General features: G+C 38.3%; 1 long non-coding RNA gene across 1 annotated transcript; it reads left to right on the top strand.

Annotated features, from left to right (window-relative positions):
- Positions 1 to 4,762: 4,762 nt before the first annotated feature.
- Positions 4,763 to 14,463, top strand: LOC135971745 (uncharacterized). The gene is made up of 2 exons (XR_010587978.2): positions 4,763 to 10,689; positions 12,237 to 14,463. It is a non-coding gene; the product is annotated as an uncharacterized lncRNA (long non-coding RNA).

Below are 14,463 nucleotides of genomic sequence, written 5' to 3'. Positions count from 1 at the left end.
GGAGCTGACAGGAAGCTGAAGGATAGAGTTATCCCAGGCCACGTCAAAGGGAGAAAAAGCTGATAGCAGCAAGACAACAATTGAACAGTTGAGATATGAATCTCAGAAGTTTTCCAAAGAAATCGATTATGGAGAAAATCAAAATTTCTTGTCATTTTATTAAGAGCAAATTGATACCTTAAGAAAATATTGGTTTAATATAGGGGACCATTCTTTAGAAAGACTATTATAAACAATTCCTTTTTAATTATACCTAACTTCATTACATACAAAATTCCTTTTATGAATTCCCCTTCACAAGCCTTATCATGACTTACACAGACCATCTGTCACATGGTTGGACTGTATACTTGTCCACTGGTACCTGTTCCTTTTTAAAATTTTTTTCGATTTTCTTTTTCTAGATTAACCTTGTAATAAGAACCTGTTTCTTAAATAACCAGTCATTTTCCTTTAGGAGAATAATTTACCATGCAAGATTCTTTCTCGTATAAAATTACTCTTTTTTCTTGATAACCTTCCTTACCAAAACTACATGTTCTTGTCTATATCTTTCTTCACATCTCTCTTCACCATTTACTGCTTCCTTTCTAGTTTGTTTCATAAATAACCTTTTCAAACTCATAATTTGAATCAACTTTTAAAAAACGTTTGAATTAGACAAAACAATTCTTTTTCTCAATAAGGACACCTCTTCTTTGGCACATTTTATAGAAACCTAGGAAGAAAGAAATCCTGAACTATCAGATATTAGTATTGTATAGATGAGAAACATTTCACAATTTTTAGATCAGTTTTCTCTATATAATAATCCTTTCTTAATTGGAATTGACCAAGACATCCAGTAAGCATCCAAAATGATTTTAAGATTTTAAGTTATACAAAAATTTCACATAGAAGCATTGATCTCATTGACGTGTACTCAGTTTTTTCCATTTTAACTGTTTACCTAGAGTACTTTTGAAAACGGATATTACCCAAAATTAGTAATTATTTAGTTATGTCCCTATTACCCATTTTTAAAGTCTGTGGACATAAGGTGTTTTACCTAAGTAGGAACCTTAAAGTTCAATATATGTGCATTTTGTTAATAGCACAGAAGATTTAACTGTTTTCATTGAACTAGTAATATTAAATTAGTCTAACTCATCTATAAAATCACACAAACAAAAATTATTCTGTTTTTGGCTGGGTTTATGGTCTTATAGCCTTTATGTCATATCCTGACACCTTAATGTGTAGACAGAGATAAATACAAAACCATTTGTTCAGTAAACTCAGATAAAAATATGCTGATCTGTTGTTTCCTGACTTTTTAATGATCGCCATTCTAACTGGTGTGAGATGGTATCTCATTGTGGTTTTGATTTGCATTTCTCTGATGGCCAGTGATGATGAGCATTTTTTCATGTGTCTGTTGGCTGTATGAATGTCTTCTTTTGAGAAATGTCTGTTCATATCCTTTGCCTACTTTTTGATGGGGTTGTTTGTTTGTTTGTTTGTTTGTTTTTCTTGTAAATTTGTTTGAGTTCTTTGTAGGTTCTGGATATTAGCCCTTTGTCAGATGAGTAGATTGCAAAAATTTTCCCCCATTCTGTAGGTTGCCTGTTCACTCTGATGGTAGTTTCTTTTGCTGTGCAGAAGCTCTTTAGTTTAATGAGATCCCATTTGTCAATTTTGGCTTTTGTTGCCGTTGCTTTTGGTGTTTTAGACGTGAAGTCTTTGCCCATGCCTATGTCCTGAATGGTACTACCTAGGTTTTCCTCTAGGATTTTTATGGTATTAGGTCTAACATTTAAGTCTCTAATCCATGTTGAATTAATTTTCGTATAAGGAGTAAGGAAAGGATCCAGTTTCAGCTTTCTACTTATGGCTAGCCAATTTTCCCAGCACCATTTATTAAATAGGGAATCCTTTCCCCATTTCTTGTTTCTCTCAGGTTTGTCAAAGATCAGATGGCTGTAGATTTGTGGTATTGTTTCTGAGGACTCTGTTCTGTTCCATTGGTCTATGTCTCTGTTTTGGTACCAGTACCATGCTGTTTTGGTTACTGTAGCCTTGTAGTATAGTTTGAAGTCAGGTAGCGTGATGCCTCCAGCTTTGTTCTTTTGACTTAGGATTGTCTTGGAGATGCGGGCTCTTTTTTGGTTCCATATGAACTTTAAAGCAGTTTTTTCCAATTCTGTGAAGAAACTCATTGGTAGTTTGATGGGGATGGCATTGAATCTATAAATAACCTTGGGCAGTATGGCCATTTTCACGATATTGATTCTTCCTATCCATGAGCATGGTATGTTCTTCCATTTGTTTGTGTCCTCTTTTATTTCACTGAGCAGTGGTTTGTAGTTCTCCTTGAAGAGGTCCTTTACATCCCTTGTAAGTTGGATTCCTAGGTATTTGATTCTCTTTGAAGCAATTGTGAATGGAAGTTCATTCCTGATTTGGCTCTCTGTTTGTCTGTTACTGGTGTATAAGAATGCTTGTGATTTTTGCACGTTAATTTTGTATCCTGAGACTTTGCTGAAGTTGCTTATCAGCTTAAGGAGATTTTGGGCTGAGACAATGCGGTTTTCTAAATATACAATCATGTCATCTGCAAACAGGGACAATTTGACTTCTCTTTTCCTAACTGAATACCCTTGATTTCTTTCTCTTGCCTAATTGCCCTAGCCAGAACTTCCAACACTATGTTGAATAGGAGTGGTGAGAGAAGGCATCCCTGTCTTGTTCCAGTTTTCAAAGGGAATTTTTACAGTTTTTGCCTATTCAGTATGATATTGGCTGTGGGTTTGTCATAAATAGCTCTTATTATTTTGAGGTATGTTCCATCAATACCAAATTTATTGAGCGTTTTTAGCATGAAGGGCTGTTGAATTTTGTCAAAAGCCTTTTCTGCATCTATTGAGATAATCATGTGGTTCTTGAACACTTTTACACTGTTGGTGGGATTGTAAACTAGTTCAACCATTATTGAAAACAGTATGGCGATTCCTCAAGGATCTAGAACTAGATGTACCATATGACCCAGCCATCCCATTACTGGGTATATACCCAAAGGATTATAAATTATGCTGCTATAAAGACACATGCACACGTATGTTTATTGCAGCACTATTCACAATAGCAAAGACTTGGAATCAACCCAAATGTCCATCAGTGACAGATTGGATTAAGAAAATGTGGCACATATACACCATGGAATACTATGTAGCCATCAAAAAGGATGAGTTTGTGTCCTTTGTAGGGACATGGATGCAGCTGGAAACCATCATTCTTAGCAAACTATCACAAGAACAGAAAACCAAACACCGCATGTTCTCACTCATAGGTGGGAACTGAACAATGAGATCACTTGGACTCAGGAAGGGGAACATCACACACCGGGGCCTATCATGGGGAGGGGGGAGGGGGGAGGGATTGCATTGGAAGTTATACCTGATGTAAATGACGAGTTGATGGGTGCAGCACACCAACATGGCACAAGTATACATATGTAACAAACCTGCACGTTATGCACATGTACCCTACAACTTAAGTATAATAATAAATTAAAAAAATATATATGCTGATCATTTTGAAGATATTTCTAATATTATGTCACCAATAATCTTAAAACCAGTTTTATTTGTCAAGGTTTACTAAATTTATGTGAACTTGAAAAGCTTCCCAAATTAATTTATGAGCGCTTATTTACTTGTAAGTCAATTTGCTAGCAGGCTAGATATAACACACAAACATGTCTACATATGTACATACACACAAACACGTCTACATATGTACATACGCACAAACATGTCTACATATGTACATACACAAACATGTCTACATATGTACATACACACAAACATGTCTACATATGTACATACACACAAACATCTACATGTGTACATACACGCAAACATATTGACGTATCTGCATACACTCAAACATGTCTACATATGTACATACACCCAAACATGTCTAAACAGGTATACACACACAAGCAAAGATCTCATAGCTTTTACCTTGGAATTCTAACCGTAAAGTAACAGTACACACTCAGTATTTTATAAAAAATAGCTGGATACCTGTTATCGTCTGACAAAACTGGAACCTGTTTCCATGGCTAAATTGTGTTTTCTCCAATACATAATCTGTGAAAGCTGTGAACCAAACTTTGGGTAAAGCTATCTTTATGGCAGTTTTGTTTTTAAAAAAGCATCTTTTACCTTTTTTTTTCCCTTCAGTTTTAAACCAGTTTCCTGTGTTTACTTTCTAGTTAGTCGGTAAATAATGAGTCTAATCACAGCACCAACAGCTTAGTAACAGCCAATCTGAAGCAGGCAGAAAACAAAACAGAGGAAGAAAGAGAGGTTTTGATGACTCTGCCTCACTTAATAGCTGCAGTTAACCATTTGAGCGATCAAGTTTTCTTGCTATAGTTTGCCTCTCAGTTTAAAATGTTCACAAAAGTAGGTCTTAATAAGTAACCAGCTGAAATCCCAAAGAGAATGAGAATATGAAGTTCCTGCCAGGCTTCTGCAAAGGAGCCAGGTTTTAAACCTGGGAAAAAGGTTTTAATGGAGGGAAAGAGAAAAAGATAGAAAAGGAGGTTTGTGAACCTTCTAGCTGCTGCATGGTATAGGGTTGGTACCCCCACCACTCTTGCTGACATCCCATCAGGGAGAGCCCCAGTACCCTGGACATGCACAGTGTGAGACGAATCCCTCCCACCTCTGCAAGTCATGGGCAAAGGAAACTGTTGACAGCTGGAGAGAGCTAGGGGTACCTTTGACTGAGATGAGTAAGGCTGTAGGTGGCTTCCAAGATAATCAGGAAGATGAAGTTGAAAGTGAAAAAGATAGGAAGAGACCAGGGCCCACACTCAAAGGTCATACACTCACACTTACAAACAAATGGTGAGCTTCCAAACAAACCCCAGTTAAGGGCTGGGTACAATCCTGAATTTCTTTCCTCTGTTCAAAACAGCTCCACAGGTATCTGAAACCAAGTGGAGCGATGCCCAGGAGTGCCACAAAGCAGTCACCACATGTGCCCATCACAGCTGATGGTGGCAACTAACCCGTGCAGAGTACCGAAATGAGCCAGGCTCTGTCTGCCCTCTCTTGTTAGTCACCCAGTTAATCCTGGCAACAGTCCTGGGTTCTCTGCATTTCCAGAGTGCAGGTCCTCCAGTAACCACTGAAATGCTTTCGCGGGAGTTGTCAACTCCTTACAAACATTTCTCCGTACTTGGCGCAGAGCACAGTGACAGAGACAGGCTTCCCTGGACCCCCGCCCTGGCAGTGGCCGTGTCACTTCACTCAGGCCCAGGAAGAAGGCAGGCTGTGGTCTTCCACTGGGCAGCAGCACCGAAAGGATTTCTGACGTGGGTGAACTCTTGGATCACCGTGCCCAGTCTCACGGAGTCTGCAGCAGATGCAATAAGGGCTTTGGCACCGGGAAGTGGAGCTCACCCATCTGCCAAGCCCAAGGCCAGGCACCCCTCCTTTACACCATCCTTGGGGACTTCCTCCCATCCCCAGCAGAACGCCACTGAGAATGGACCTGATGGTGCCAAGAGGGCGATTTTCCCCCAAGTCCTCTGAAATATGTTGCCACGATTTGTAACAGGAAGCCGAGTGAGGAGCACAAAGTTGCTTCCAAAGGTCAGATGATGGGCCACATCCCTGGCGGGCGTGTTGAGCCCCTGAACCAAAGTTTCTGCGACCAGCACCTTTGCCTCTCTGCCCCGGCCTTCTGAGCATGTGCTCCGCAGACACTTGTGCACCAGGCAGCCAGCCACTCTCTCCTATACTCCCGCAGCCCCAGCAGAGCTGCCACATGCACCTTCCACTCACCAGGTGGAATCTACCTTTTATCCTGTGCAGCAGGCTGCAGAACGCGCCCCTCCACTCCCTCCGCGTGGGGCTGCAAGGGGTCAGGTCCACCACCAACTCTGCCTTTATGGAGAACCCTGCACTTGTCCCGAACCTGAAACCCCTGAATTGCTGGGTCCAGGAAGACTGAAGGTGGCGCCTGATAGAATGACTTCTTTTCATTTGGGCCCGTACCCAGTGGTGGGATTGCTAGATTGAATGGTAGCTCTGCTTGTAAAAGCTCATTGAGAAATCTCCATGCTGTTTACCATACAGGTCGTAAGAATTTACATTCCTGCCAAGGGTGTATGAGCATTCCCTTTTCACCTCATCCACACCAATGTCAATCATTTATTGACTTTTTCATAATGGTCCTTCTGACTAGGCTAAGGTTGGTATCGCATTATGGTTTTAATTTGCATTCCCTAATGACTAGTGATGTTGAGCATTTTTTTTTCATATGTTTGCTGGCCGTTTGTATATCTTTTCCCTGTTCATGTCATCCCCCCAGTTTTTAATAGGATTATTTATTTTTTCTTGCTGATTTGTGTTTCTTGTAGATTCTGGGTTAGTCCTTTGTTGGATGGACAGTTTCCAAATATTTTCTCCCATTCTGTAGGTTGTTTCTTTACTCTGTCGATTATTTCTTTTGCTCTGCTTTTCAGTTTAGCTAAGTCCCATTTATTTATTTTTTTTTTATGTTACAGTTGCTTTCGGGGTCTTAGTCAAATATTCTTTGCCTAGGCCAATGTCCAGAAGATTTTTTCCTAGTTTTACTTCTAGAATCTTTATGGTTTCATGTCTCACATTTAAGTCTTTAATGCATCTTGAGTTAATTTTTATTTTTGGTGACAGATAAGGATCCAATTTCATTCTTTGGCATGTGGCCGTCTTATTTTCCTAGCACCTTTTATTGAATAGGATGTTCATTCCTCAGTATATGTTTTTGTCTGCTTTGTTGAAAATCAGTTAATCGTAAGTATTTGCCTTCATTTCTGGGGTCTCTATTCTGTTCCTCCGGTGTGTATGTCTACATTTATTCCAGTACCATGTTAGTGTGCCAGCAGATGTTATAACGGACTGTGTTGGTTGACCTTGGGCTGGAAGGTGGCACTTGCAGGAGAGAGCCAGGTGTCATGGTGCTGGGATTTATGCTTAGCCTTTGTTACCCAGGGGAAGTATTCAGCTGATGGGAAGTGACATGGAAGTCTAAAAAGTCCCTGTTCCGGTTCTGCTACTAGGACAGGTAGAGGGGCAAAGCCAGGTGTGGGCTGGGTCAGGAAAGTCCGTTCTCTGCCTCTCCAAGTGTGGGTGTAAGCAGAAGCTGCAATGGTGGTCAGTGGACAGTTCCCTGACCGCTGGGATAATGTTCCAGGGAGGAGAACGCCCTCTGCTCCATGAGAGTCTGTACATGGAGAGAGGGGTAGAAAGTGGCAGGTCAGTTCCCATGTCCTTGACACAGAAGGTCTTACACATGCAGACTTCTGCTGGCAAAAACCCACAACAGCCAGCAAAGTCCCAGGCAGTCTAGGCTCAGAACACAAACCTACCCCAGGCCACAAGACTTCCCACTGGAGACTGAAACTGCAACAGTAGCTCTGAGGCCACACCCCTTGATTTGACATGTGAAACAGCAGTACCCAGGTCCCATGACCCTGGCACAAGAATGCTTCCTTCATGCCCCTTGGGTCGGGCCTTCGGGGGTTCATCCTCTGCTCAATACTAGATCAAATACAAATCTTAGTTGGTCAGCTTCTTCCTCAGTTGGGGGCTTCTTCCAGTGCATGCCTACTGCCTGGGTTACTTCGCTGATTTCTTCAAGATATTCTATGAATTAGGGTCAAGAATATCTTCCTTCTGTTGCTGCTGGGGTCTGGGAGTGCACACGCAGCACATCCAGGTGCCACTCTTACTTTCATGCTCCCCACCTCTCTTAAGTCAGCTCCATCGCTGGGCAGGGTTCAGGCGCTTCCCTGTGACCTGGATTGCCTGGTTCCCTAGTGGGAATGTATCACAGAGAGAGTCTCCCCCTTTTGCACTCTCAAGGCTCAGTTGTCCATCTGACACGTAGTGCAAGTTGCTGCCTCCTGCTCCTTTCAAAGTATCCAGAGGTTCTTTCACTTTTTTTGTTGAGTTCCTGTGTTTGTTGGATACAAATTCACAGTGTGAATCTCTAGACACTATTTTGCTCTTTCTAAGCAGGTGAGGCACACTAACAAAGCCTCCAATCTGCTATCTTGAAAAACAAAAAACAAAACAAAAGAAATGCTCTTCTTTATGAGCAGAGGTCTACCAAAAGTTATCTGGAACATTCATCCTGGACATATCTATTCTTCTCCAATAATCGTTATATTTATGCAATCATTTTTATGTCAGTATGCAAACATGGATATTTATTTTACTCTTTACTTCTACTACTTCATTTATTTGTTTAAATTGTTGCAATGTTGACTATTGGAAGTTCTTTCAGTTGGATCATCTGTCGTTTTGAAACACCACCATAACTGAGCTTTGCTATTGTTATGTGGTTGGTTAGTTGTTTGCACTGTTTGGCATTTTACTTTTTCTGGCACTACTAGGTGCTAATTATGCTAATTGTGTGGATTTCCTCACAAGCCTGGTATTAACCATTTTTTTTTTACAGAGCCCTAGTTATTTTATTGGAAAATTGAATTAGAAATGGAGATCGGGCCCTTGGCATATTCATTGCTCCTGGGGCATCTGTTGATTCGTGACCTTGTGTGCAGAGCAGATACATCTATGTATACTGATTCACACTCACACACACACACACACACGCACACACAAATGTTTTATCATGTATCTGTATCTTTAAGTTAAACATGAATTCCTTCCTCATAACACTCCAGCACCCCATGATCTAATCCAGTACCACATGAATCAGCACCCCTATTCCCGCTTACTTGTGTGTAGCCTACCACGCTAACAATGATAAAGATGGTTCTGTTATTTAATCACATAATCCAAAGACTTGTATAAGCATATTCAGAATTAGAAATGTACATGGCCGTGAGAAAGAACTTTACCAACTGAAGATTTTATGGATAAATCTTTACCCTTTAGACTCAGAATATCCACTGACTTGCTACGTTACTTGGGTCAGCTGCTTTTCCCCCCTCCATTCAGTGAGGTGATTTCACTGATGTGTTATTTAATTCTTTTATGTGTATAGCCCCGTGCTAACTGCTACCTGCTGTATAAGGTGTTTAATTTGTATATTGTAAGTTCACTTTTTGTATTATAAAGTTATTTAGGATTTGTAAAATACAATAATGTATTTATCGTTACTGTATGATACCAGAGTAATTTCACTGCCCAGAGCGAATCTGCTGTACCTCACCAGTTTGACCTGCCTCTCTTCCAAGCTCCTAGTAAATACCATTTTATTATCTCTCTGCTTTTTCACATTCCAGAGTGTCACATCACCAAAATCTCACAAAGTATTTTGCCTTTTTAAATTTACCTTTTTTTCACAATATACCCTTTAGATTTGTGAAGTGTATCTCATGGTTGCTTAGAGTTGCATTTTCTTAATGACAAAAGACTTAGGCCCCATATCATGTGCTTACGAGACATGAATATAGTATCTCTGGATACATGTCTATTCAGATAGTTTACCACTTCGATTGTGATACTTGCCTTTTTATTTTGAGTTGTAAAATATTTTGTATGTTATGGATAATAAATCCTTCTATGTGATTGTGAAGATTTTCTTCTATTCTTTGCATTATCTTTTTATTTTTAATGATGTACTTTGAATCCCAGAAGATTTTAATTCTTATAAAGTTAAATATATTCATGTTTATTTATTTTTGTTGGGCTTTAAGTATCGTATCTTAGAAATTATAGGAGTTATTGTTTATCTTAAGACCCAAATTACATATTTATATATTATCTACTATGGGTTTGGTCTATTTAGAGCTTACATTTGGATATATGATTATTTTGAGCTAATTATGTATATGGTGTGAGTGAGAAGTTCAACTTGCTTGTGGATATTCAATTGTCTTAGCAGCATTTGTTACAAATGTATTTTTCCGTATTGAATTGGCTTGGCAACCTTACAAAATCATTTGACTCTAAAGGTAAAGATTAATTTATGGATGTTCAATTCTACTATATTTCTTTGATCTGTATGTCCGTGTTTATACTATTTTTGAGCCTTTAAATTAAATTATGATGATACTGAGTTTTTCATGGATGCCCTTTAAGATAAAGAAAGTTTCCTTATAGGCTTAATTTGTTGTATATTGTTATCAAAAATGGATTTTGGATTTATCAGGTGCCTTTGCTGCATCTTTTGAGATGATCATATGGCTTTTGTTTTTTATTTTATTCTTAGAGGGCATGACACTAATTATTTTGTAAGTTGAACCAAATTTGCATTCCTGAGACAAATACTCTTGGTGATGGTGTGTAATTCTTTTTCCATTTGCTGATTTGTATTGCTAGCATCTTATTGAAGACCTTTGTACTTTATTTATAAAACATATTGATCTTAATTTTTCTTCCTTAAAATGTCTTGCTTTTGTTGTAATATCAGTATAAACCAACTAATAGTATACATCAGGAAGTGATCTCTGCCTGTACTGTTGTTTACGTTTTTATGAAGAGTTTGTGATAGATTGTTATTAATTATTTTCAGGTTTGGAATAGTTTACCAGTGAAGTCATCTCAACAAGCACAGGGCCTTCACTCCTAACAACAATCACATGAATTTGGAAGGCGATCCTTCCCCAGCTGAACCTTCTTCGCTTGAGACCTTGTCCTTGGCCATCATCTGCATCTGGATTCATGATACAGAGAAACTGTGAGTGAAAGCCACTTAGTATGTGAGAATTTATTTTGCAGCAATAAATAATACGCCTGACAGTAAATGCAATGTGGTATCCTGGGCAGAAAAAATGACATTACTTAAAAACCCAGTAAAATATGGAAAAAGCCTATATTTCAATAAACAGTTTTGTGCCAACTATTTTTTAGGGCTCATCATTGCATGTAACTCAAGGATATATAAAGCTTTCTGGGAATATTTCTGTGTATTTAAATTATTTTATAGAAAAGTATTTTTGAAAAGAATATTAAAAGTGATATTAAAAGAATTCCAAAGCACAAACAGAATACCTTCAGCTCAGGAGATGAAAGGACATGTAAAGAGAGAATAGCAAAGCACTTTTCCATATCGATTTACCAACTCAAACACAGGTACACCTGCTTCAGGAAGATTCTCCCCAAGTTCCAGAGACTCGTCCTCTTTCATCTTCTTCATCATATTCTGCATTTTTCAGTCACCAGTTTTAGCATCAGTAACCACTTTTTCAAAGACAGATGCCTGTGACTCACGTGTGTCAAAAAGCCCCATTTTCAGATATTATTTAACAGGACTCCAACAAACAGACCAGAATTTATTCAGAGCTTGCAGTGAGGAGTGCCTTAATGCCAACATGACTATGTTGACAACACATCCTCTGGTGAGTGAAGCATTCACACAGAATGAGTTGCTGAAACTCAATAACATATGTTTACTGTACAAGTAAGGCAATAATCAACATAGTGCTCTAAAATTATTCTGGGGACATAGGGGACATTCGTCTAAGATTTATGAGATGTGAGCAACCAAGAGAGCGTGAACACTGGTGTTTTACAAGTACTCCAAATCAGTAGATGGGCATTTGATTTTCCAGTGAGTGGCTTTCAGGGTCTCTTGGCTTCAATACTGCACACACAGAATTTCAGTGACAGATCTTGGTTAAAATAACAACAACAATAACAACCCCTCATCTATTATATTGCAGCCTGGCAATTTAACTTAACTTAGTTTCACTGCATATAAATAGCAACTTAATTTAAATTAATTTCACTGCATATCAATAATTTAATTTAAATGAACTTCACTGCATAAAAATAGCAACCCTATACTCCATGCAAACTAGAATGGCAGTGGTATTTATGTAGTGAAGAAAGTGACAAATTATTTTCCAAATTTAAAGGAAACGTAAGGTTTTATAGGGAAACAAATAGAGGTAAAAATATTTTTAATCCTTCTTTTTCTGACAATTGTGTTCTGCTCTTATAAATAGAAAGCTCTGCTTTCATTATTTTATAATATAGTGAGTTCATCAGGCACATGTATGAAAATGGTATAGTAAAGGAAGGTTTGTGTCCACTTGGTTGGTTCATTTGACTTAGACACATCATTTACTTTATCTCAAATGGTTATTTTTTAAGCCTTGGTTTTGTACAACGTGTAAAGGCGTCAGTCTTTGTGCAATATTAAGTCTTCATTCAAGTAACTTTTCTTTGTGTCTCTGCCTTTGTTTCTGCATTGCTCCTGTACTTCTGTGAACCGTATTTCAGTGAATAATGATGACAATGGCAGCCATGCTGTCTCCCATTCTTACCACCGGATGTGAAGAAATTCTAGATGCGATCCAGCCAATCTGTACTCGACTCTCAGCTCCATCTTCTCAACTCACAGTGTCTTCCAAAGTCCATGCCACACCACAGCCTGGAAAATCTCCCAAAGCAGTGTCTTGAGGCAATGGTAGAGCTCATGTCACAGCATTGTATGTCTCAAGTATCACTGTCCTTCCCTGTTTGATATAGTCTCTCTTACAAACCATTGTTCCATACACTTTGCCCCTTTTGTGTTTGTGTATACGTGTGGTATGGCATGTCTTAACCTCACAGTGAGGGTATAAGCATAGAGTTTTGCATATCTAGAGGTGTGGATCATTGGGAAGCATCTTAGAACCTATCAGCCATATCAGGTCCTGTCTAACCTGTATCAGTTTGTGGGTCTTCACTTATTTTTTTGACCTTGATCCTAGTGAAAAGAACTTGTCAGGTGTTCCATAGGATGTATCATGATATGGATTTGTTATATTTTTTCATCATTTGACTAAGATTAAACATTAATTTATTCACATATTTATCTAATACTGAAGACAAAAATCCTGAACAACATATTATTTAGAAATACAAATTTAGAAAATAATAAAGAAGAATGAGGCTGAGCACGGTGGCTCATGCCTATAATCCCAGCAATTTGGGAAGCTGAGGTGGGTGGATCACTTGAGGCCAGGAGTTTGAGCCCAGCCTAACATGATGAAACCCTATCTCTACTAAAAATACAAAAATTAGCCGGGTGTGCTGGTACACACCTGAACGTTTCTTATATTCTGTGTAATAGTCTCCTAACAGTTATATGACTTGGGAATATCTTCTTCCATTATTTCAGTTGTCTTGATGGTGCACTTTGCATCTTAAAAGGTATTGATCCATGTGAAGTTCAGTGCATCTATTTTTTTTTCTGTCACTTGCACTTTTGTGTCACATGTTAGAATCCATTGTTTCACATAAGGCCATGAAAACCTATTCCTGTGTTCTCTTCTGTGGGATTTTTAGTTTTAGCTCTTACAGCTAGCCACGTATTCTATTTTGAGTCAAATACATATATGGTACAGGAAAGAGTTAAACTTCCATGTGGATATCCCTTTCTCCCAGGAACATTTGTTGAAAAACTATTTTTTCCTCTTTAATCAAATTTTCAACCTTGAAAATAAGTTTGCCCTATATATAAAGATGGATTTTGTCGTGCTCAACTCCATTCTATTGGCTTGTATGTCTTTCCTTAAGTTATGTGAGTTTTCCGTGGATGCTGTTTGTAGGTTTAGCAAGTTTTCTTCTATGCCTAACTTTCCCAGAGCTTTTATCATGAATGGGTTTGGAATTTGTCAAATACCTATTCTGCATCTTTAGAGGTGACCATGAGTGTTTTTAAAAAAATTCTATTACTATAGTTTATAACAGCAGTTCTTTTTGTATGTTTAACCAAACTTACATTGCAAGGGTAAATCATTTTGCTTTTAGTGTATAATCCTTTTTATATGTTACTAGTTAATTTTGATAGTACTTCCTTGATACTTTTTACCTATTTCATATTGGTCTGTAATTTTCCTTTCTGGAAATGTCTTTGTCTAGCTGTGGTGTCAGGAAACACTGTCTTCATACAGTGCATTGGGAAAGGTTCTCTACTTGTCTGATTTTATTGATTGTTATTAATGCTGAAAGGCTTTGAATAACACACCAGTGAAGTCATCTTGACTTGGACAGAAATTGAATCCTTACAAGAATTCTAGGAGCTTGGAAGGGGATCCTTTGTCAGGTGAGCCTTCCCTTGAACTCTCTGCCAGGTAACCGACCCAGAGAAACTGTAAGTACTATGTAGGGCTGTGTTTTAAAGTCTAAACTCTGTAGTCATATGTTATACAACAACCAATCGGTAATATGCCTGACAGTAAATGTAATGTGGTATCTTCGATTAGATCGTTGAACAGAAAAATGACATTAGTGGAAAACCTGGCAAAATATGAAGAAAATCTATTTCAGTTAATAGTTTTGTACCACTGTCAGTTTCTGAGTTTTCATAAATATGCTATGGTGATATAAGGTGTTCACATTTCAGGAAGCTGTAGGATATATGAAACTCTATTATCTTTACTACTTTCTGTAAAACTAAAACTATGATAAAAACATTTCTTAAAATATAATATTCAGGTACCAAAAAATAAAACAACAATAA

Source organism: Macaca fascicularis, chromosome 7, assembly GCF_037993035.2.
Source record: "Macaca fascicularis isolate 582-1 chromosome 7, T2T-MFA8v1.1".
NCBI classification, from domain to species: domain Eukaryota; kingdom Metazoa; phylum Chordata; class Mammalia; order Primates; family Cercopithecidae; genus Macaca; species Macaca fascicularis.
This window is presented reverse-complemented; position numbering and strand designations above follow the sequence as displayed.